The 24,449-nt window shown below is 40.2% G+C and overlaps 2 long non-coding RNA genes across 2 annotated transcripts; one reads left to right on the plus strand and one right to left on the minus strand.

The window, feature by feature from the left end:
- The first annotated feature begins 239 nt into the window (after positions 1-239).
- On the plus strand, positions 240-9,437 carry LOC123470401. Its single transcript, XR_006644062.1, has 3 exons — positions 240-7,312; positions 7,401-8,455; positions 8,603-9,437. It is a non-coding gene; the product is annotated as an uncharacterized LOC123470401 (long non-coding RNA).
- Positions 9,210-11,719, minus strand: LOC123470402. The gene is made up of 2 exons (XR_006644063.1): positions 9,461-11,719; positions 9,210-9,389 (listed from the first exon to the last, which is right to left on the minus strand). It is a non-coding gene; the product is annotated as an uncharacterized LOC123470402 (long non-coding RNA).
- Positions 11,720-24,449: the final 12,730 nt, after the last annotated feature.

Raw genomic sequence — 24,449 nt, forward strand, 5'->3', positions numbered from 1 at the left:
TTGTGTGTGTACGATATAGCCGTGCAAGTGGATCGAGTGACGGCCATCTGTGTGTATGTGTGTACCGATGGGCCATGTGAAACATGTCTTACCGCGTACATAAAGTACGATGCAATAAAATATCCAGCCACTCTCGCTAATTATGTTCTAAAAAAGACGGTAATACAGCACATAGCGCGTTATCTCTCTATACTATGTTAGTTCTATATAAGTACGTGTTCCTATTTTTAATGGCTGAAAGATGGAATTCTTTTTCATTTTATTTTAACGACAGGAACAAGAAAAATAAAGGAAATTTTCTTTTTTAATTGATTACTTTGTCTTGGGCTCTTGATTTTGTCTGGTAATTTCTTTCTTTTTTTTTTAAGGAAGAAAAAAAAAGTCTATACAGTGTGTAGGGGGGGGGGAGAGAAGAATAGAAGGGAAACATTAAAAAATATATATCCCCACTCGACTGACCACGCATTGGTTAGATTTTTCGTTTTATTACGACGATATTTAATACAAAAGTCGTCACCGACCGCGGTAACATACATTTAGTGGGTTGACGACGATCGTTTCACTTTGCTCCATACAGGAACATGACGAAATTATTATAAAAAAAAAAAAAAAAGTTATTAAATAAATGGAGAAAAAAAAAGGGAAATGTAGAGATAAAACTGCCGAAAACACGGGACTTGATAAAAAACGGCAATAAACAACAAAACCGGTCGATATTGACGTCATTTTGTGTTTGTGTTTACCTTCAGTTCTTCATTTTAAAAAATCGCCAGCTGTACACATGATGATGCAGAAAAGAAGGATCTACCTATAATATGAAAAGGACGCAAACTGTGTGTACATTCGGCGACATATTTCCCCTCTTTTCTTTAGTGCATGTTTCATTTCTCTATGCGTCTGTTGTCGTGTCGTTTTGTGTGCGCGTACACCGACGACTCATTATTATCTCGAGCGACGCTGGGATATACGACACGCGATCAACAACATGTAATTTATTTGAAAGTAATCCTCTTTGAACGTTACATGCGCCTGGGCAATCAACTAACCAGCCAAACTGGTAAATGGACAAACAAGTCGTGACCAGATTAAATCGGTGATTGAATTTTAATGCACTGTGTATCGGAACAAAATTAAAAATTCAGTTCTGGAATTCGGAGATAATCTATTTACTGCGCGCAGCTTCATTAACAATTGCAGAATAATTTAAAAAAAACGAACGTTGAAGCCTGCTGATTATTGTGGCTGATTCGTTTCAATCGGAACCGCACCGAGGAGCTCAATTCGCAAAACTGCTACTGGTAGAATTTTAGCTCATTATTTCTATTTGTTATTCTTTGCCCCCGCTGAGCATGAATATTTCATTCCATGTGTCACTCGCCCTAACAACACAAAATTAAACGAGGATAAAGAAAATGGGGTTCTTTTTTAAAGGAGACTTGTAGTTTCGATGGTTGGACGTTTGAAATGGAAATAGTCAAATTAGTTGATGACATCATTTTATTCATAACTCTAAAATAGATTGGGTTTTGCCAAATCTGACCTGATATTCAAAATCCTCGTTGAATTTCGATCAAAATGGGTTAGTTTTGTTCAATTCTGAGACATGGCCCATTTTCAGAGATTTTGAAAAACAGCAAAGGGTATAGCCTTCCCACTTTTGCGATTTTTGGTCAAATTCCAACTTGAGCTAAAAACACTTGATTTCTACTATAAATTGAACGAGGATCAAGAAAATCAGGTTCATTTTGAACAGAGACTTGTAGTTTTGACGGTAGGACGTTAGAAATGGAATCGTCAAATTAGATGACGACATCATTTTAATCATAACTCTAAAATTGATTAAGTTTCACCAAATCTGATCACCGAAGAGCTCAGTTCGCAAAACTGCTACTGGTAGAATTCTAGCTCATTATTTCTATTCGTTATTCTTTGCCCCCGCTGAGCATGAATATTTCATTCCATGTGTCACTCGCCCTAACAACACAAAAAAGCATCGTGATTTGCGTCAACAACCGCACACAATCCTGTCGTCGTGCAACCCGACACGAATCGTCAACTTGTCAAGAACTTGTTCGATTTCGAAAAGGGACTAAAATGAAAACGGGTTTTTTCTCTCTTGCTCGTTTTCTTTTTATCTTTTTCTTAGAGTTGCTGTGCTGACGGTGAATGTCACCGACGCTATGTAATAATGCGTAGCTATTTGACTTGCTACATATAGAGAGGATAGAGAGAGAAGATAGAAAAACCGGGATCGTTTCATTGCGTCATGACGTTCGATGTCTATACTTGCGACATCAGCATGGCACTAGCAATTAAAAAGAAAATCGTTTCAAAAACGATAAAAAGCCCATTCTTTTTTTGTTTCATTTTCTCACCTGGCGTTGGTCACGTTTTTCTCCCACACAAATTCTCCGTCCATACATTTTTTTCGTTTTTAACCTTTTTTTAAAAAAATATTATCTTATATGGCGCATTATCTCGGAAGAAGTCAAATGAGTGCAAACGTCAATCATGACCCGTGGATGATGATATCATCCTCCGTGCAAATAAAGTATAAATAATGTTTAGAGCATGAATCACGTGCTGCTGACTGTAGATTTAAAAAAAAGGCGAGACTGTTGAACTATTGCAAAGTCAGCGATAAAATTAATCGTCTGCTAGTTTAATGAGGACACCCCACCATTTTGGAGAGCCTTATCTACATACCAATTTTGAAATATTCCCTTTTCTTATTCAAACAAAAGATATATATCCGCAATTCTTTAACGGCTATCTCAGTTTGTATTTGTTTGTTTTTTTCTCTTTTTATTTTGGCATTGCCACTCCCGGAGGTGACGAAAGACGAATGGAGAATAGCGGAAACATTGACGTTAAAACAAAACAAAAAATGAAACACACAAAAAGAAAGAGACAATGCTTACGTGACACAAGTGTTGTTTGTCTTCAGCCTCTTTTCTTGTTATAAATACAAGTAGGTGTGAAAAACAAAACAGGAGCGCTGGGTACGGCTATATATATATCACATCTATACAGTATATAGGAAAGCGTTTCTGTTGCTTTTTATGTTTTATGTTGTATAGGTACTATGCAAGCGTTCTGTCACCTAGAGCGGCGGCCATCTCTTACACAACTCTCCCTAGTTCTTTTTTTTTAGCTCGTAAACATATGCAGTCAAAGCAACGACACAACAAGAGAAATAGCGAAACAAAGCAGACAAAAAAAAGTCGGCTTTGGGTGGAGAAAGATTTACGTTTGTGATACAGCTTATCGGCAGATGCGGTACTGTACAAACCAGAGTTCGTGAAGCGTGCACCGCCGAGCAGGCTGTCCTTGAATCAAAAGAAAGCAAGTTATGCTATACCTTGTGTCTTTTTTTATTCGGTCCAAAGTCGTATTTTGTTTTCACAATAAAAAGTAAGAAAAGTTGGGAAAACAAAGTAGCAGTCAAACTTTATCAGCGCATACTTTTTGCGAGTCAACTGCTGTTGACTTTGCAACGAGAAAAGAAGCTGGCCTTAGGCAGCTACCCAAGTGTAGATAGCAACAAGAAACGATTGCCTATCGCTTTCTTGTTTCTCCGCTTGAATATTTTTATTGGCCGCTTATCCGAATTGATTTTGAAAAAAAATGGTTTCCCAAGCCTTTCGGGAGAGGCAACAACAAATTGAAAGGCAAACGACATTCACGCCCAGAGTTTTTTTTTTCTTTTTCGGGTCTTGTTGAGACATTTAGGAGATCGGAGCGAGGTCGTCGTTTACGCAGGTTGTCCCCTTCGTTCAAAGCGCTCCTCTTCAAGGAGGCAGTAAAAAAACCAAACAAAAAAAGCGACATCTTTTTGTGTAAAAGATTGCGCCTAAAGAGATGTAGCGCCTCGATCGGAATGGGAGCATTGTTCCAGTGTCAAGGCATAATAGTGAGGCGGGGTGATATAAGTCTGTCAACCGAAATGGCCAAGGAACTCTCCGGCAAAGTAATTGGAGCTTGAAGAATTTCAAGTTTGGTTTTTGTTTTTTTCTCAGTTGCCTTGACATTTAGCGATCGTCTTTTCTTTTTCTTTTTAAATTTTTTTATCATTATTTTGGTGGCTTTAAGGTAGGAAGTGTTTGCGGTGAACGTCGCATTCCAACAGTGACAGAGTGTCGAAGTAATCTTCGTTCATTGGGCCGCTAATGAAAATTCTTATCAGTTTGATTGCAAAAACGAATGTGCTTTTCTTTCACATTGTATCCAATCTGATATAGAGAACGAACGAGGCTATCATCTGTGGAATGGCATTTTTTTTTATTTTAAAGGGAAACCCCATGCGAAACGGACGAAGGCCATCGGCAAAAGTGAAACACTTTCGTGAGCGACGACAACCCAAGCAGAGATTCTAGAAATGGAATGAGATGGAACAATCTCGCACAGCCTTTTCTGTTTCAGTTATGGCTCAATGCCGAATTCTTTAAAGAAAAAAAAATAACACTAAACTCCTTTTCCTTTTCGTTTAAAAGAACAAATATTTTCATTCTCCCGCAACGCCATTTCACATCAACGTTCGCCATTTTTGTTTTCCCCCCTCTGGAAACATCCCATCTTTTCCTCTAGAAAATCTCTGTCATCCATGAAAAGAAACGTTGCCAATTTGGCATGCAGCTCTTTTCTCTACGTGATGCTCCGTCTAACTTTGAGATCACTTCCGACAACGTTCACAAGTGGCCGGTGTCGGGACTTTAGCGTTGAACTTGGCACACTTATCGGCACCACTCAGTCAATATTCAAAATTCCGTTTGGCTGGCCACAAAACGTGTGAGGGAGGACTTTATGGCGAGCGGGCAACGAAAAGGTGGCCATGTTCAAACAACACTGGCACACGGTATCATCTAAGTGAGCATAGTGTGTTGTGTTTGCTGGACTTGTTTGCTGTGGAGGCACGACGAACGGCCGTATAGAAACCGGCAAGTCGATAACAACGCCACGAAAAGTCCCCGCACGTTCTCCCACCCCACATCTTTCGTGTACACACAGCCGAAATGTTTGCCGAAAGTTAAAGTTGGGAAATATGTATACATCCCCACGTCGAGTGATCCTCTGAATTGGTATCCAGCGCGATCACGTATTCAACGCAAATACGCGCGTGAATGTAGAGCTGCATTTGTCGAATATTTCAACAATATACGATGAATGAGTATAAAGTGAGGGCCGTAGACGAGCCACTGAAAAGATAATAATAAGTGGCTCTTTCTCGTTCCCGCAATCCGCCAGCGGTGGCTAGCAATAAGGGATTTTTTGTTTTTATTTATTTTACTGCTGCTTTTCATTCGAGATTACAGCTGCGTGAATTCCGGGAACAGGAGTCCCCCTCTCCTTTTTTACATCAAGCACCGGTACCAACTGGTTTTAGTTTTCAGTGTCCTTGAAAACGTGCCTCCATTTTTTGTTCTTTCTCGATTTCAGAAAATAACACGTCCTCTCGAGTGTGCGTAATGAACATTACACGAAGCTCAGTCCTCTCTTCATGCCGAAATCGAGGAATAATAACGAAAAAAATGTCGGATAGTGTGTTTGTTATTATTATTTTCCTGGTAGCTGGTGCTTTTCAATCGAGAGTTGGGCATATCACACAAAAAATGGATGTGCAAGTTGAGATATAAACAAGGATTTTTATAATCCGGTGAGCGCTGCATTACATTTTTCGAGAAGTTTGCATTGAGCCCAGCGATTTTAGGTGCGTTGTTCAAACGAGGATTAAAAGGAAAATACCAATTTTCGAGTTTTTTTTTTGTTGTTGTTGTAAGTTTTTATTTCCCTGTGTCGACTTTAAGAACAAACCATTGTCCATTTTTGTGTATAGTAGGACTACAGGGATCCATCAAGGAAAAAGAAGGAATGCCCAACCATTGAGGCACCACTTGTACACAGGTACAAATCCAGTGGAAATTATACCTTTTGGCCTATATATAGAAGGTGCATACCATGCATACTTTTTCCCAAAAAAAATAAATAGGAAAAAATGTGGAAAAATAGGAGGCAGAAACCATACTGGTTTTTAAACAAAAAAAAAAAAAAAAGAAATTTCTTTGAATTTTTCTTGTTCTGCCTATTTTTTTTTTTTTTTCGCTCTTCGAGCTCAGCGTGTTCTCAAAATGCTGATAATACCACCCGAGCATCGACTTCGATTGTGATGCAAATGAGCCCACTACACACACACAAAAAGAAAGGGGGGGATGGCTCTCTGCTTTTGTGCTGGCCATTGCAGTTGAAAAGAAATGGAATTGCGGTTGTCCCGTTCGTTTTTCGTACCAAATCCACTTTCTTTCTTGTTCATATTTCGTTTTTTTTTCCCTTCCTCCATCAACTTCGGGCTTCTTTACTCTTGTTCGCCCCGTTGCAAGTCGTGATCCAGTGGACCGGGCGTTCGGCCGAGCCGACTTTTCATGGTAATCAGCTGCGGTAAATCAAAGAAGAAGAGGGGAATAGAAAGAAGCGCTTTTTTGAAGTAACCTCCTCGTCCTCCATTGACTTGGGCATGAACGGACATATACCAACGGGGATCCTACTATTCCTCCCCCTTTTTTTTTTTACATATGGCTTCGAATCGACGCTCGAAAAGATCGATTCACTCTGTCCGATGTGCGAGCCCATAGATATTATATTTTCTTGGCTCTACATTTAAACAAACAAAAAAAAAATGTCTTTTTATTGTCCTGTTTGAAAGAAAAATTCTCATTTTCATTTATTATTTTTTTAACGTGTAATTATGCAATCATCGGTGTAGTTTCGTGTTTGGAGGCGCAGACAAAGCTGCTGGCCATAATCAGATGTGAATATCTAAATAAGGGCAAAATTAGGCTGTGTGAGTCGGCGATGTATAGGGCGGCTCTGCCTTTTGCCCTCGTCTGTTTTTATGCCTTCAACTGCATGTGAGGTCTCGACTGGTGTAGGTCCTCCTCCTATACGCACTGGCGTGCCACTAGACTGTACCACACGTACTATATATACTGCCTTTTCAACCTTTCAACCTTATATGTGTATATATACCTTTCGTACCACCCACAATCGGTGAGCAGGGCTTATATTCTGATTGGATCTGGAGAGAAGAAATGCAAACTTTTTCGTTTGCTACAAGCTAAAATAGAACTGTGTCTTGGTCGTAGAATAAGATAAGAAAGGTCATTTGCCCGTGTTCCATTTTTCGGACTTGTCGGAAAGTGACTGACGTCTTGACGAGCGTGGAAATGTATTGTAACAAGGTCATCATCTATCGGTCGTTGGACTCGGCCAGGAAAACTTCAAACCACCAGAAATCTACGGAAATAGATTCATTTTAAAGGTAAGAAAAATGAATAGGAGGCTTTACGTATTAACAGCCAACGTCAACAACACCAAATAATTTTTGTTTTTTTGAATTTTTTGAAAAGAGGTTCGTCTTTCAGGCGGCGCCTCAAGGATTCCTGTGAGGTCTTTTTGGTCTGTGTGGGTATAAACACAGACTGTTAGCATTTTTTTTGTTTTTTCGCTCGACGACCTTTCTAACCCCGGCACCTCCTCCACAGACCAGCCCAAAGTCTTAACTATTGCCTTTTTTTTTTTTTTTCCTCCAATTTTAACATGGAAACACGAAACAAAAATTTCCCAATTCCCCACGAATGTGAGTGCGGCGCGCACAAGTTCTACGCGGAGCCGTGAGCCATTAAAAGCCTACACACAAGACCCCCTCCCCCCACACAGTGTACTACCCCGCATATATACCTACCAGCTGCGCTCTCTCGGTGTGACCACATCCTCAAGTTCGACTTTTCGAGGGCTCTAAAAAAGAATTTTTTTTTTTTAAATATATATTTCTCCCTTTCAACATACCGATACAAGCATTTTTATCTCTTTATCTGTTCCTCTTCGTGTCCTCTAGATATTAATGAGAAAAGAAAAGAAAAAAAATCATAATAATAAAAGAAATAAAAATAAAAAGAACTGCCTGATCTTCTAACCTTCACCGGAGACGACGAGTTGCGGCGACATCGGAGACGACCGGCCAAAAAAGAAAACAATAAAAAAATAAAATCTAAGCAATTTCGAATTATTTCTTCTTCTTTATTTGGCGTTGTGGTCAGCACCTCAAGAAGAAGAAAAACAATTTCTTTTTAAATAAAACGTTAAAAAATAAAAAGAGCACGAACGCCGCAAACTCGTGCACTCCAGCAGCTCGACACGTGGAAGGGACAGGTTAGAAAAGAAAAAAAAGAAGAGCTTCAGTCAAAATAGAAGCAAAACATATTTCAGGTTTTCTTCATTTTGGAATGAGGGTTAAAAAATATTTAAAAAATAAACAAAAGAATAAGGGAAACAATAGAACCGAGAGAGTAAAAAGGGCTCCGCTCTAGTGTTCTTCAGCTTCTTCTCGCTTTTTGTGTGTGTGTGTGTGTTGTTGTTCCAGTCGTATAGCGCATCGCAAAAGAAGCCAAGTCATCAATGCAAAGTACGACAAACCTATTTCCAAAGAAAATAAGGAGGTGTGCCTTTAGCCGAGGCGTTTCCATGGCCAATCTTGACATAGTTGGATATTTTCATTTTGATTTTGGATTTTACCTTTTTCTTTCTCCTCTTCTCGTCTTTAATAATAAAGGCCCAGGCACGGCGGTGTTGGGGTATCTCTCTAGTCTCTCCCAACTTCTTCTTCTTGCACCTAGTTCTTCAGCAGAGAGGGGAAACTGTGTTCTTCATCGTCGTCCCGAGTACCACCTGTCATCCCTAAGGCAACGTCCACGGTTCTCTTTTTATTTTTGCTGGCTGCTGCATATACGGACATGCTGTATAGAATTACGTATATAAATATTGTAGCTCAAGCACAAAAACCATCTTCCTCTTCGTCCCTTCAACAATTTTTGTTCCCCCTTTTTTATTTTATTTAAAAAGAGGGATTCTCTTCAGATTGCGTTATCACACACACACACACACACAAATAGAGCTGTGTATTCATTTCACGTCTATACTAGATATAAAAATTATGTGTAGAAGCTCTCGGTCGCGGCCAGGATGCGGGCTGTCTGTTGTTGTAAAGGGAAACCGTACGATAAATTTATGTATATCGTTTAAATGACGCCCGCTGATGTTCCATCCGTTCGAACCTTTTCTCTCTTTCTCTCGGTTCCCTTTTTCTTTTCTTTTTTTTTTGTGGGCGTTCAATTTTCAACTGTTCACCCCGTTCATAATTTGAAACGATCAAAGCTCAATAGAGTAGGGGGACGATTGCTCGTTCTTTATTATTTTCTTCTTTTACTGCCTGAGATCCCGGTTGAAAGAAAAAGAAAATGGTTACATCAAGGATAATCAAATTTCACGAGTGTTGCGTCTCTTTTTTTTTCTTTCCCGCACTACGTAATTGGTTCCATTCGGTGTTCAAAGAATAAAGGCTGAATAAAGTTAAAAAAAAAAAATATTTTTTTAATGACTCGAACCCGATAAAAAAAAAAGACATACGCACAAAATGAGGTCTTTTTTTTTTTTAAATTCCCGTAAAGTTCTTGTTCTTCTTCTTTTTTATTTTTTTTTTAGATCTCTCCGCTGTCGTCATCGCGTTTGTCGTCAACATCAAATTGCAGCGCCGTTGGACCAGGCAATCACAATAGAATTAGCGCCGTGAACGAACAGAAAAAGAACGAAGAGGACACGGGAATAAATAATACGAGACGAGCGGAGGAGGTAGTACACAGTAAAATGCAAAGACTACACGGAATGTAACCATTCCTCAACACACACACACAAATATAAAGAATGAGAAACTCGGAGCAATATAATCAGTGTGTATATAAAAACGAGTCCATGAGAGACCGGAAATTCCAGGTGCTTATACCTTCCAACTTTAATGGAAGACACTAAATACAGAGAGAGAGGCCTAAAGGCTTCTCTTGTATTTTTTTTTTTTGGGGGGGGGAGGCCCCTTCAAGCCAGCGAAGCATCAGCAGGGGGAAAAGTTAAAAGCACACAGACAAAAATCATATGGAAAAGAGGAAGAAAAACATCAGCCAGTGAAGGTGAGAGCCACATCATTGGATCCTCGCTAGAAGGCAAAAACTTTGGCAATCTTTCGGTCTCATTATCAGATTGCTAGTTTTCACCACGAAAGAGAAGCAAGGAAAAACAATCTACACCCAAACAACAACACACACACGAAAGGACGACGAGAGGAGACCGCAAAACAGAGTAGAGGGGGGTCGCTTCAACAAGAGAAAGTACAGGGGGGGCTGTATTTTTCTCTTACCTTCGGCATAATATGCGCTATAGCAATAGCTGCAGGCAAAAATCCGTTGGACTATGCAGAGGATACGGTACAAAATAAAAAAATAAATAATACCTACGAAACCCACTTCTTTTCGTGTTGGAAAAGAACAAAAAGATCTCAAGGGCCCCCCCCCCCCTTCCTAAAGAAAAATATTGCCATTCGATCCGTACCACTGACTCGTAATGGAAAACACGGACAAAAGTGTGCAGTCAATCACGAAACTCTTGTACAGCAGGGTCCTCCAGAAGGTTCGATCCATTTTGCAGGACGGCCTGCAGCAACAATCCGACCGTGACCCTGTACATAGAGGGCAATATTTCGTAATGTCATTGGCTGCTCAGTCAATTTTGAAAAAAAGGCCTTCGCAAAACTAGGCGGAAGTGAATCCGGATCTCTCCTAGTGTGTGTGTCTTTTATTTCGTTTGACAGGGAAATCATTGACGTTGATATCCGATTGTCGTTTTCTCATTCGACTGATAGGGAACGTTCGAAATAATAAACTCGCAACTTCCTATACACTTGAAAAGCTCTTTACTCTACCGCCAAAGGACAAAATGGATAGGAAATTTAAAACCACTGCAAGGGGGATTCCCCCTGTAGCGAAATGATGGATTGCCTTATTAAAAGTTTGCAAACCCATTAGAATGTTATGCGGGAAGGACGTTCACCTTCTGTGGTGTCCCTCTTTCCGCTTTCGATTATTTTTGATTTGATGCCGGTAAAGTCTTTCGTCTGCAATGCAGACAGATTATTTTTGATTCGTCAGCTAAAACTTCGTTCCAAGTCGAGTGCTCTGTCCCACTCACAGTTCACACATTCGGCAAAGTTTATTCTCAGTTACGTTCTCTTTTTTTGTGTTCGCCTCTTCTCTTTGCACTTCTCTTTTTTTTTAATTTTTTACTTGTGCCCTTTGATTTGAAGACATCGGAGAACCACCAACTTCTCGTCGTCTTTGATCTGATGCTTGTCACCTCTCTTTTATTGGAACCTTCTTGTGTTATCGAAAAAGAGTGGGTGAATGATACTTTAACAGGATGTAGATAAGTACTCGAGAAACTGAATCGACACACCAAATTGCGATTGTCTGATTCGATCCAGTCCAACTGTGAAGCCTTTCAACCATGTAAAGTCCACCCACTTTTCCTGCGTCCGTTTCACGAGTGTTTGTCATCTGTTCTACTCCTTTTGTTGTCCAACAAATTCAAACGGACACTTGAACCCGATAGCGACAAACACACAGCCACGCAACACAAACTCACAACATCAAAAGCATCAATCTCGTCACGTGATTTGTTTGTTTCCATCCAGTTGGCTCCTCTTGAAAACAAGTGATGCAAGAGATTGGAAAGATGGCGAAGAATAACATATCTAAGAGGGAGGGGGGGGACTTGGGGTGAACGTGCTCCAAAAACCTAAGCCGATCAAAGTAGAAGATCGTGTGCGAGGTTGCGGGACACGATTCCCCCCCTCATTCCACTATGTCGTGCGGTTATATTTTTTTCACGCACGTTGTAGTCAGACCACATGTGGGCCACGGATTTTTGCCTTGTTGCTGGCTTCTTTCGCAACCTTGTGGCTCTTATCGGTTATTTTGAAATTGACTTACCATAAATCGAAGGTCTACAAAATAGTGCAGACATACTGTACATCCAACGAGCCATTGACGATACACATTCCAGGTTTCTTTGGATCAATCCAAGTTCCAGGGTCTTTAACAAATGTCTTTTTTTTCAGGAGCAGATGAAATCAATTCAAGTTGTTGAATTGAAGAAAAATAAAAACTAATGCGATCAGACCCGTCTCTTGTTAGACGAATAGATCAATGTCAATATCATCGGTGAGAAATCCGTCGTACAGTCTGTTTCTGTTCACTCTCTTTTTTGCTCCCACCCCCCTTTTTTTTGTTCCATGAATGGAAATAATCTCCGCCCTGTAAAAAAAAAAAAAAAAAGGGAAGTGAAAAAGATCGACCGGAGTAGAACCCCCCTGTGCTTCGGCTGGGCTTCCCAGCAAGCTATTGATCCCTCAATGCAGACACATGCGAGTTTCAGCACAGCTTCGGTCTTCAACCTTGTTCCTTAAAGGATCTCTGCACTATACGTATAGTCCCTTCTTCATTTTGTTGTTGTTCGTCTCCCTTTTCTGCTTCTCTTTTCCAACAGGGAAATGGGATCGTTGATGGTTTTTTTGGGAATGGAGAAACGACTAGCAGAGATAGAAAGGCTAGTAATATCGTAGTCACAGAGGCCTTCGTCGTAAAAGAGCTGCTCATCCGTGAAAGAATCAGAGAAGAAGACGAAGAAGAAAAGGGGGGGCAAAGTCGCTTAAAGACACTTATTTCCTTTCTAACGTCCGTTTTTCTTTTTAGCGAGCAGTTTAACAAGCTTGGAAACCATCAGCTATCGTAGACATTCCTTCGAGAAAATGAAAATAATAAAATCGACTTCCGATATTTCATCTTTTCGAAGTGGGGCTTGTTGTGGATTTGTACCACCTTGTTTCAAGTGCATTTTATATATGAAAGACTATACCTTTTTTTAAAGGGGGGGGGGGACCACTTTACTCTGAACCGTCTGACAGCTGGTTTTCATAGACATTTTTCTCTCTTTCCGTTTTGATGGAGAGGTGAACCAAATGGGGAAATAAGAAATTCTTCTAACAAGGAATCAACTTTTGCTGGACAGAAAACAAAGGAAATGGGTCCAGTTGGATGACCTCAACTGACCTGGCTTTCCGGACAGGAGTACTTTGGCTATACAATTTTCATAGAAACTATAAAGTCCATGAAAAGCGCTGCTGCGGAATTCAACAACAATAATTCCGGTAAGGTTCTTCATGAAAAGAGAAAAACAAAATAATTCATCCATCACGTCACGTATAGCATATGATGGGAAGCTACTACGTGGGCCAAGTTTTTCTTCTCATTTCCTCATAGAAATTGGAGATGCATCCACGGTTTGGTAACCCGACATCGTTCAACACCGATCTCACCATCTAAATTAACCACATTTCTCGCTTTTAGCCTGTATCGTTTTCAATAAGAAGAGATAGAAAAGAAAAAAAAACTGAATTATGAAACGATATAGCGCCTAGAATAGAAGACAACTATAGGAAAAAAGGAAAAAAAAAAAGTGGGCTTTCCCAGTAGAGGGCAAAATGTATACGTCGTTTATAATACCGAAAGAGAAGTAAAGAAAAGAACCCCAAGAATAGCTGGAATGTTTGCTCCGTTGGATGTATGCCGTACTCGGTGCAGATGGACCCACATCCGCTGAGGTCCAAGTCGTCGTGGTTGTCTATAGGACTTCGTTCTTGTATATCGTTTTCATTTTTCTTTTCTTCTTTCTTTCCTTCCCTTTTTTTTTTTTTGGACTTGTGTGTGAATTATACAGTACTGGTCGGCTGGAAAGCTCTGTTATTTACGGCGCAATAGAGAGAAAAAGGGTCGATTTCTCATGTAAAAGTAATGCAACATTGCCTCCACTAGAAAAGAGATGAAAAATCCAAAGTCGTGAAAGATTACTCCACCCTATCCCAAAAGAAAACAACAGCGAATCATGCAAGTGTGATGAGACGGTAAAAAAAAGGCCTCTAGTCAATGATAAAACAATTCCCGGACTTACTGACGTCCTCCCTCCCCCGTTTGCTATTCCACAGGGTCGATCGAATAGTCCACCCCCCAACAAAAATAAGGGGAAGGCCGCAATGATTTAAGAAACCCAACTACTATTGCTGACTCAACAAGCCCTGAAGCGGGAATGGTGTGCGTGAGTACTGCTCCAGTCCAATAAACCATATATATACGTACCACACACACAGAGAAACGAACATGGCCACGCATCAGATCTGCGTTTCTCCTTGTTATTTTTCCCTTCTTTCTGAGGTAAACAGATCTCAGCTTCCAACCATCTGACTCACTGTATACATAAGACACTCACATATTACTATCGTCCCTTTTGGAGCCCGCAGGATTGTTGACATTGCCTTCGCCCTTCTGTTGGCCGTCGAATGCGGACGCCCGTGCGTGTCATGTATATATCTAAAGACCATAGAGTTAGCCCAAAAGGAGATCGATACCTCCTATATTTATACGTATACTATAAATAGCTAACACGTACACACTGCGGACGATATAGAATCGCTATCGGCCTTAGTGTTGCATTTTTTTTTTTTTTGTTTTAACAACGTTGGTCACAGTTTCACACCAAGCATTACAAGTGCCAATCGTAGACGATGATACTGACGAACTGCGTTTGACTTTAGTAAGGTTCCTTTTTTCCCTTTTCACTTGTATTATTCGACCTTGTTGTTTTGCCTAAATATTCGTTGCATCTATAAGCCTTTGACGAGATTCTTTACACGATATTGATAGGCTGTGCGGATTCCTTATATGTACCTAAGCGTAATTGGAGAACTGCGTTACCATGGGGGGGAGGAGGGCAAAGAGGAATGCGCTATACCCCTTAGTATACAGCCTATTGAACTTTTAGTTCCTCGCAAAAGGGCATACAGCACGCACATAAGCTTTTTACGGGTTGAAAAACCGTGCGGTGTCCCTGGTGGTTCGTTGTGTTCAATTTGCGTACGCAATTTGTTCTATTCTTTCTACTTGACATCAACCCGTCGAAAAAGACAGATGTGAATCATAACCTATGACCTTGTTTGTCAAGAAATGCCAGCCAAAAGTATATAGAAGAAGGGTCGAATTGCGACGTATGGGGTCCCCCGATCCATTATGCACGCAGTGACAACGTCACTCAGTTTGCAAATTCATTGCAAAGGACGATAAACAAGACAGTACATTGAATAGGCTCTATTAGAAGACCGAGTAATGGCTATTATAAATTTTATTCTCTTTCAGATGTTCATGATCTTCTCATAGCGAGGATGTAACGGTTTGTGGATAGCGTGTTCCCCATATGGGGACGTGTGAACGGTACGTATACACACACAGTCCCTTACGAAAAATACAAGGTTAAAAAACGGAGCAGCCCAGAAAACGATATTGCAAAGGCTGAGGCAGAAAAGCGGAGTTGCTGAATGCGGAGAGACTTCCGGGGCTAAATGGTGAAGACTCCCCTCTTCCATGTCACACCCGTCTCTCTTTGCATCCTTTCATATTCCATACATTTCTGCCCTGAAAAAGATTCCTCATTCATCTACTACGAAGGCTAGAGAAACCGGTACCGAGGAGAGGGTGTGAGGGCCCCCTTTGCTGTGCATATAGCTTTAAATGAGAACTCGTACAAGTATATTCATCTTCTATGCAAACACACATATGGACCCGATGAAAATGAATCTCCTTCACACACACGCGGAAAGAGAAACCGCCATCTCGATTCTGTTCCTCCTCTTTTAGCCCTCCCTTTTGGACCCCCCCCTTTAACGTTCATCAGTGAGGTTTTCGTTTTCTGCGTATATACATACGCGTATAACGTAACCGAAGAATGTTTGTGTTATCAAGAAACGAGCTCATTTGAATATTTTTTGGCAGTACTGAACGCCGCGTTTGTTATTTACACAACATCACATGTCGTAATTAAAAAAAAAAGGGGAATTAATTTCTACGAGAATGTTCTTTTTTTTCGGTATCATGTTCTTTTAATGATTCAATTCATCTGAATTTATAATCTTTTTACGTGGATATACGCACACAATATATGGTGACGTGTTTGTTTTTCAAATCCGCGTATTCATTGGCTGGTCCGAGAAAACATTCACATCGCACGGTTTGAGATATCTGCAACAAACTAAGTGGAATGGGAGGAGAGAAAGTTGTTGCGCAACCCCATCGGCATATAGTTACGCAGATAGAGTTGCTCCATGTTTAACAATCTCCATGAATAAAGTAGCAAAAGCTTTAAACGAACTCGAAAGGGAAACGAATATAAAAAGGGGCCACCACTAAGGAGAAGAAGAGTCGTAACTCCCGGGGGCCCTCGCCCTACGTTGCAAACGAACGTAGTATGTAAAAAAGGCGACATTATTATACTTTAGATCCACATTTTTTTTTTCTAATCATCAGCCAGGCGATAAGAGAGAGAGAGGGGATGTGCGCTTCTCTCTATTCTTGTATATATGCGCTCCCTCGAATATTTTTTTTTTTTCAAAGCTCTTTTGTCACTTGGAATCGAAAAAACTCCGCCCCAATCTTCCATTTGCCCATTATTGGACTTTTGTCGGACTTTGTGTGTTGCACGTGTGTTTAGGCTGCAAATTGCAACGTCCGTATACGGCTACAAGAACTTTGGTAAGGGCCGCCCTATGACGAGGGACGAAGGGGAGCGCAATAGAGTTTCAATGGCAGCCGTTCTGTTTGGTTATTTGACAGTAAAGAAAAGAGGGCGACTTTGAATGGCGAGAGAAGCTCTGCTGAACGTAGCAGATGGAAACGTATACAGAGTGCTTGGTATTTTTCCCTTTTTTTAAATTTTTTATCTATACACACACACACTAGTTCACTTAGTCACTTTACTTGCCTCTTCTGCTGCTCGACATCGTTATCGTAAATCAAGTACTGTTGTAACCGTTTTCCAGTTGTGGAAGAAAGGGATGCGTTTATATATCGAACGGCATTAAGAACTGTTTAAAGTGGCGGGGGGGGGAGGGGGAAAGAAATAGTGGTGTTACTTAACAATCGAATGAGGTTTCGACTCATTTTTGAATTGGAGCGACCCATGTCAATTTAATAACCGCAATATTTCACCGATGATGATGGATTGTAATGTTTTGTTGTGTGTAGCTGTCGGGATGAGCTTCGATTGAAATTATGTAACACATTCCTTTTTTTTTTTGTGGGAAGGGGGGTACCTATTTTGATAAAATAGATCGCAGTTTAAAATTCGTTGCATCGCCCGTGAAAAGAAGCGAAACCCCAGAGTGTGGGAAAGATGATGATCTCTTACGAGCATAGGGCACGTGAAAAGTTTCTCGATTTCTTTCTTTTTTTCTCTCTTTCAGTTGAGATCGTTCAATATTAAAAAGTGGGAAAATCGGGAGTTTGAAACTTTATTTTTATGATAATGGCGATGGCAAATGGTAGGAGGAAAGAAATGCAGAGGTGAAGCGGAGCGAAACAAACTTTTGCTCGTTCATTTCACATCGATATTATTATTTGGAGAAGGGGGGGAAGACACATATCTATCCAATTTTCCCGAGAAGCTCTCAGCTAACTGCGTAGCGCTTTTTTCGCTCTGCAACTCTGTTAATCCTTCATCCCAATACTACATCACATTTGCTGTTCTCTTCATTTTTTTTTTTTTTTTTGCGCTCCTTCCTAAAAAAAAAAAAATCCCATTTCTCTTGTCGACGTTTGCCTCTCAAACAGATTTTTTAAAAAATGAGCAACGGGAGCGTTTCTGAAAATATTGACAAAAGCAACATAACGTCGTCGACGCGACGCCTCTACGTTATAGAAAAATGCCCAGGGATTGGAACCCGCTGAGAGCGACGCCTCTTTCCAAGTGGTTGGCTTCATGATTATAATTATTATTTTTTAAATAATAATTTCCCTAAACGTGTTTTTATTCGTGTGTGCTACTGAAACTATACGTCTGGCTAAAAAGATGGGCAACAATAGAAGAAATAAATCAAATCAAACAGGACCAAAACAAAGGAGAGCAGGGCCACAGCAATGAGGTGATAAAGGGTCCAAGTGACGGAGGGAAAGAATAAAAAAAAATAGAAAATATAAAAATGCGAGCTGAACAAGAGAGAAAAAAGAAAAAAAAAAAAAAAGGCTTTATAAATAACTGCTTGTTATAAGACAACTGATCGTTCACAATTAATACCCGCCGTGTAGGCAATTTGGCAATGGTGGCCGAGTCCGAGAGAACGAGGAAAAGAGACAGCGGGACTATAGGAAAAGGAAAGAGGCTCATTTCATTAGCTTTCAAGTTCGTAGGGACTGCAATGAGGGAACTCTGCATGGGTCTGCTCGGCAAAGGAATCAAATACAAGGGCAGAAGGAGGGATGATGCCCTTTCACGACTGATTGATTCTTTGCCATCAAATATGGACAACAAAAAGAAAGAAATGGACGGAGAAAAAAGCTTCAATGCCAAGGGACCCTCCCCCAAATTTATTCTTTCCAATCTATATAGGAAAGAAGCCCGTCTATATGTGAAACAAATGTATTTTTCTTTTTCTTTTCTTTTGAGAGATGGGCACAGGAACTGGTGGTGGCGGTGTGGAGCGTCTACCATTGACAGTGGGTGGAGGTTCATTTAGTTTATCAAAGTCTCGCGTGACTTGAGCCATCCATCAGCGAGATTAAGCGAGCCAATATTCAAATATCAAAAGCTTCACCACCTCAACCCTTTTCTCCTTGCAGACGATGGTGCATCGCTTCATTTGCTCACTTTCTTTTGCTAGAGACCCATCATTTATTTATTTAAAAAAGATCAACGATGAACAATAATTTTTATTTTTGCTCGCCCCGCGGCTTGCACGAGATTGTGTTCGTTTGTCACGCGCTTCGTGAAAGAACGTCAACGTCAAGGACTACACTCCCCCCTACGAAACGCATGTCTAGGGGTATATATATATATTTATACATCTTACTGACGATTAACAACCAGTCACAAAAAAAAAGAAACTAGTGCGCAGGCTGTGTAGGAAATGGCTTTTCTTTTTTCTTGACTGGAACTTCTGACGTTTCCTCTCGTCCCCCCTCTCGCTGTACTGTCAGACTCTCGACTATAGCGAAAGAGAAAAAGAGAGACGGCCACGGCAAAGAGCATCGTCGTTAGCTACTGACGTGGATTTATATCCTACGTCCTCCCCTTCTTGCTTTTTTTTTTGTTTCCTAGTTCCTCAAGCCCCACCAGTTCTTTTTTCCTATGCCGCCCATATTTGCGGAGCAAGTCGAATATCCCAAACTGGTAGAACTGAAGAGGCCGACCGCCCCCCGAAAGAAAAAAGAGAGAGCCTACAGCACAGTTTCCCTATTTCGTTTCATTTCCTAGGAGACGCATTGATTCGGTCGTGATTGCATTCGCCAATAGGATCTACAAGCCCCTTGGTGTATTCAACACACACAAAAACGGCATCAAGGAGAAGAAACAATCCTCGAACTTTTGTTGTTGTGTTTATAAATACATCGACGAAATCGAATGACGTGAATTGTCCTCTTTTTTTTGCGTGGGAGTCTTACACGCGCCACAGGCATTATTTCAAAGAGGGTTGAAACCTTGAATTGATTCAAGAGCTTCCGAAAATTCAGAAGGGGATTTTTTTTTTTAAGTGTTTTCAAAACCTTTTGCCTGTCAGTGGCACCGAATGTTCGGTCACGTACGTGTGTGCCATCTCACCTTGTAGGTATATGTACATATAGTGTCTGTCGTCATTGTATAAGTGGGCAAGGGGGGGGAGGGGACCCGAAAAGACACGTCGATTTTCTTCTTCCCATTTTTAAGCGAAACTTCCTTTTTATGTGTGTGTGTCGTACGTAGAAAGTTGTGACGTTTTCCACTTTACTCGTCGCTCACACTTTGACGTGTTTAAATTATAATTTATTTTTTTTCCGTACAGAAAAATAAAGCAGACTAGTGTCAAATCCATACTCTTTTTGGCCTGGTTATTATACACATGTCAATTGAATCCCTTTCCTTCTTTTTGCTAAGATCTATTGATCATGTTTTTCATTTCAGTAAAAGAATATTAACCAGTTCAGCGGCTGTAAAGGGGCTATAAGAGTCTTGTTGCATTCAATCGTGGTGATGACGAACTTAAAAGATGCCAAGCAAAAAGGAATAGTTGACCTAATCGTTCGGGACAACTGACGTTGCCTTTTCAATTGTTGCTTTGCGATGTACGATAGTCGATTTCGTGTCTTACAAAATCAGTTGTTATTCGCCCTTCGTTTTATTTCCAATTTTTTTTTCAAATACAGGATTTAAAATATTCACGCGTCGTGAAGAAACAATGACAAAAATGATAGTGGCTCATCGGTCAAACAATCTCGTGCATTCGATTTACACACAGGGTCGATGCAACCAATTATTATTGATCGTGGCTGATTGATGCACGTGAATTTTCATAACCTGCTTTTTTCACGAGGTTGTTCGCAAAGTATCACACGACAACGTATCACCAGATAAAAACTATATCATATTGTTAGCAAGTCTATTTTTTTTATTGAAAGAAAAAAGAAAACTAGTTAACCTCCCCTCAATCGTTTTCATTTTCACTTTTCCTGTTCTTGTTTGTAAAAATAGACACGCGTCTAAAAAGAAGAAATGAATATGTCCTCGATGGCTTCATATATGTTCCACTTAAATGCATGACGCATTATTACATGTAACCAGTCAGTTTGCTCTACACCACCAGCCGATAACAGCTGATTGGATTGCACTCATTTTTTACTTCTCCGGCCGTCTCAATCAACAAGATATGTGATTTTTTTATTTGATTTTTGATTGTTGTCAAGGAACTAACAAAACAAAAACAAAAAAAAAAAAAATGGTTGTGTGGGTTTCACAGACGTTGTTGGATCTCTGCGGTATTGCCTTAATTTTCTCCACAATTTTTTGTTTGTACCCTCTTGTCCTTGGGATTCCATCCGCTTGTCGTCTACCAGCCGCTTCCATCACCGTATCCGTCCAACGAATAAGAGAAGGAAAAAAGAAAGGAAAAAAAAAACATAACCCAAAACGAAAAGCAGCCGCTGCAATCAATCGAGATTCCGACAGGAAAATGGGTCAGACGGCAACACAGAAAACAAAAATACGAAAGCGGATGGAAGGATATATGTGTATTTTTTTTACGATTCCGCATCATTGACACGTCGGGACAACAGGTCATTATTTATTTCATTTGATTTTCTTTTACTTTTCCTGTTTTTGGTGTCTTTTAACTTGCACAGTCACGTACGCAGCGATTCTTTTTTTTCCTGGCCCGATGTGGTCGGATGCGAAGCCAATGAAGCGAGATCCCCAATGTGATCTAACTTCACACAGAGTCACCGTGAAAATAAAAAAAAAATGTGCATCTGACAAGATCAAAGAAGAACTTCTTTTTTTGCGAAGGTAAACGACAAAACGAAGCACTGCGGTCTTTGTTTCTTTCTTTTTTTTCTCGTTCACGCATGCTTGAACGTATTCATGTAGTATACCACTTTGCGACCATGTATTATTCCAGTAGCTGCAGATTCATTTATTCACGTCACATGTCTTCACAGAGCACTTTATCCACAATAAAAGAGTGAACCAAAGTCGAATGAAAAAACTAAAAAAAAAAGGGGGCCAATAAACTCGTCTCTTTTTTAACATGTGAACAACGTGATTAGTCGGGTCTGACAGAGGATGTGCTACGGTACTTGTCCCTCTGACGTCACCTATACGTTTCAACCGTAGAAAGAAAAGGTGCTGTAAATCTGAATAATAATAATAACGTAAGACAAATAAAAACAGTAAAATTCGATCGTTTCATTCTCATGTCATCTTCTTTTTATTTTGCCTATTAACACAAATTTCGGTCGGCAATGGCGGGGCTAACCACAGAGCCATTCGATTTAGTGATGAGCTTTTTTCTTTTTCTTTTTACTGTCGGGAAGGAGGTGAAGAGAGAAAATGGAGAGAAAAGAAAAAGAGACCAAAGAGAAATGGTTAGGGTGTGAGGTGAACGCCACTCAAATTGTATAGGGAAAACGAACGAAGAGAAAGGTCGTGACCCCCCCTCTCTTTTTCTATCTATTTTTTAAAAGAACGAAGGTGGGGGGAGAAAAGACTGGATCCCCGGATGCCTGCGGGTACGACTGCCCTTCCGTGTCCTCGGTCAATTATCACTACCTCACCAATGCCTCCCCTCCCTCCATACGAAACAAAAAATAAAAATAAAAACCTCCTTACCTGTATTGCCTTCATGAAAGCAAAGCAATCCCGAAACATGGCCGCCAGGGTTTTTTATTTTATTTTTTTTTATTTTCAATTTTTTTTTTATTTTACAGCGCACTGTTTGCGTACCCTCCTCTCCTGTTTGCCTTGAGTTTTCGCCACCATTTTTTTTTTATTCCAAAAAAGCAAAAATAAAAATTGCTTTTCTCCTACTCTTTCTTAATAAGCCAGTCCTTAAAAAAAAAAAAATTGTTTAATGCTTTTCGGATAGTGGTAATAGTAGCATTAAAAACCATAGATCAAGCGCACGAGTATGCAATTTTTTAAGGACTTTGGTTTTTTTTTGTGTGAGTGGGCGATGTTATGTATATACAGAGAAGAAGAAAAAAAAAAGACAAATGAAACTGAGATTTTCCGACATGATTAATGGTGAGAAAATAGGATTGCTTCATCTTAATGGCAGCCAATTAAGTGACTATCGCATTTCCTGCCATTGAGTCGCCGAGCAAGCGACCAAAGCAACACAAATGTACCTTGTCATCGAGCAACTTGCGATCAACTCTTTTTTCTTTTTTCTCCTTGATTTATTTTTACTTTTAACTTATTTTTTTTTGGTTTTTCGTTGTGTTTGTTTTACATTACCGTTCAACCTTCAAAATGTTTGAACTATACCAAAGCCGAGCGTTGCAGGTAGTCCAGGGATTGGCGACAGGCAACTAATGGCGTCTTGTCGTCTGGAAAAAAGGAAAGAAGGTGGTTTGAAACACAGAGGGACGAAGGCAAACAGCCGAGTCGTGAGTGATGTCAGTCGGGACAAGAGAAAGAAGAAAAGAAAAACAAAAAAATGACAAGCCACATTAATAACTGGGTGCAGTTATGACACAAGAAACATCAAAGAAAAAAAGAAAAAAGGGACGAGACAAGAATAATAATAACAATAATAACAGGAGAGGAAGAATATTAAGCAGCGGTCAAGCTATTCAGAGAGATTCGAGTCATACATGTCGGCCCATCAAAAAGAGATGGCCATTGGTCAGAAATGGTCACCTACGTCTCAATAGTCTGCCGTGGGATTCACATAGGAAGGAACCCTCTTCTGGTCGGCTAGAAAGAGGCGGAAAAGCAGAACGAAGAAGTCAAAGTTTGAGGTTGTTTTTGTCGGATAGATGGTGAATGGTGGTGGCAGCATTTGTTTGGAGGTGATGTGGAAAACCAGTTGGTTTTATCTGTCCGGGTATCAACAACCGGCTATACAACAAGGAACTCGAACCTGCTCATTACTTACTCGACTGTCAAGTGGTTCTCCTATCATCCGGAGGAGCCCCAAGCAAACAACTATCATTGACTCTCTGAAAGTAATAACAGTAAATTGAAAGGGGCATATTATTCGATCAGCAGCAGATGCAACTTGTGCGTAGAGCTCCGAAAAAGAACGAGGGCTTTATTCTAGATATCAATCTAATCCAATAGCGATCAAAAGAAAATCGACACACACGATTTTTATCAAGTCCATCAGACCAGACATGCAAATTAAACAAAGTAGGGCAAGAAAAAGAGAGTGAGAAGTCCTTCCATTTTCATCCACCAGAAGAAGAAGAAAAAAAGAAGATGATAATCAATAATAAAAAAAAAAAGAAACACAGTTTGATTACGGTTCATTATCATTACGTGTGCCCTCCAATGGTGTGTGTATTATAAATACACATTGGTTTGAAGAAGGAAATATATAAGAACGACGAAAAGGGAAGATGATGACGAGCATATATAGTTTTGCTACAGTAGCCCAACTCTCAGACTCAGCTGGGGGTCTCTCCTTTCGCCGATGGCTTCACGTTTAAACAAGAAAAAGGCTAACAAAGTTTCGTCGACGAGTGAGTGAGTGTGCGCTCACGCCGCGTAACCTATTCCAGTCAGCAGCAGCCGTAAATGGGAAGATACGCAACAAGCACCTATAACCTCTCGAACAGTTTCGTGCTGAAAACTAAGCGTGACGAGAAAGGCAAGAACTAAATTGCGATTTTCAGAACGGGAAATAACGTTTCCTCGAAGATTTACTCAATTTTCATCTCAATTTTTTTTTTCTTTTGCTTTTTTGTCGTGTCGTTTCGTTTGCAGGTGTTGCTCAACACTTTTTTGTTTTGTTTTGGAGAACCTTGCAGCTGCAATGCATTATATTACTGATGACCTTCGTTTTGGCGCCTATTTCTAACCCTTCCTTCTGTCTCCGTAAAAAAAAAAGGGGAGATATTTGCATAATTTGATCAATATGCAGTATATATACGCATGTATGAGAAAACAGGTAGTTTTTAAATATTTTAATACACACGAGCTGCTGGAGAGAGAAACGAGAAACGACA

The sequence above is a fragment of the Daphnia magna genome, linkage group LG3 (assembly GCF_020631705.1).
Source record: "Daphnia magna isolate NIES linkage group LG3, ASM2063170v1.1, whole genome shotgun sequence".
In the NCBI taxonomy this organism is placed as follows: domain Eukaryota; kingdom Metazoa; phylum Arthropoda; class Branchiopoda; order Diplostraca; family Daphniidae; genus Daphnia; species Daphnia magna.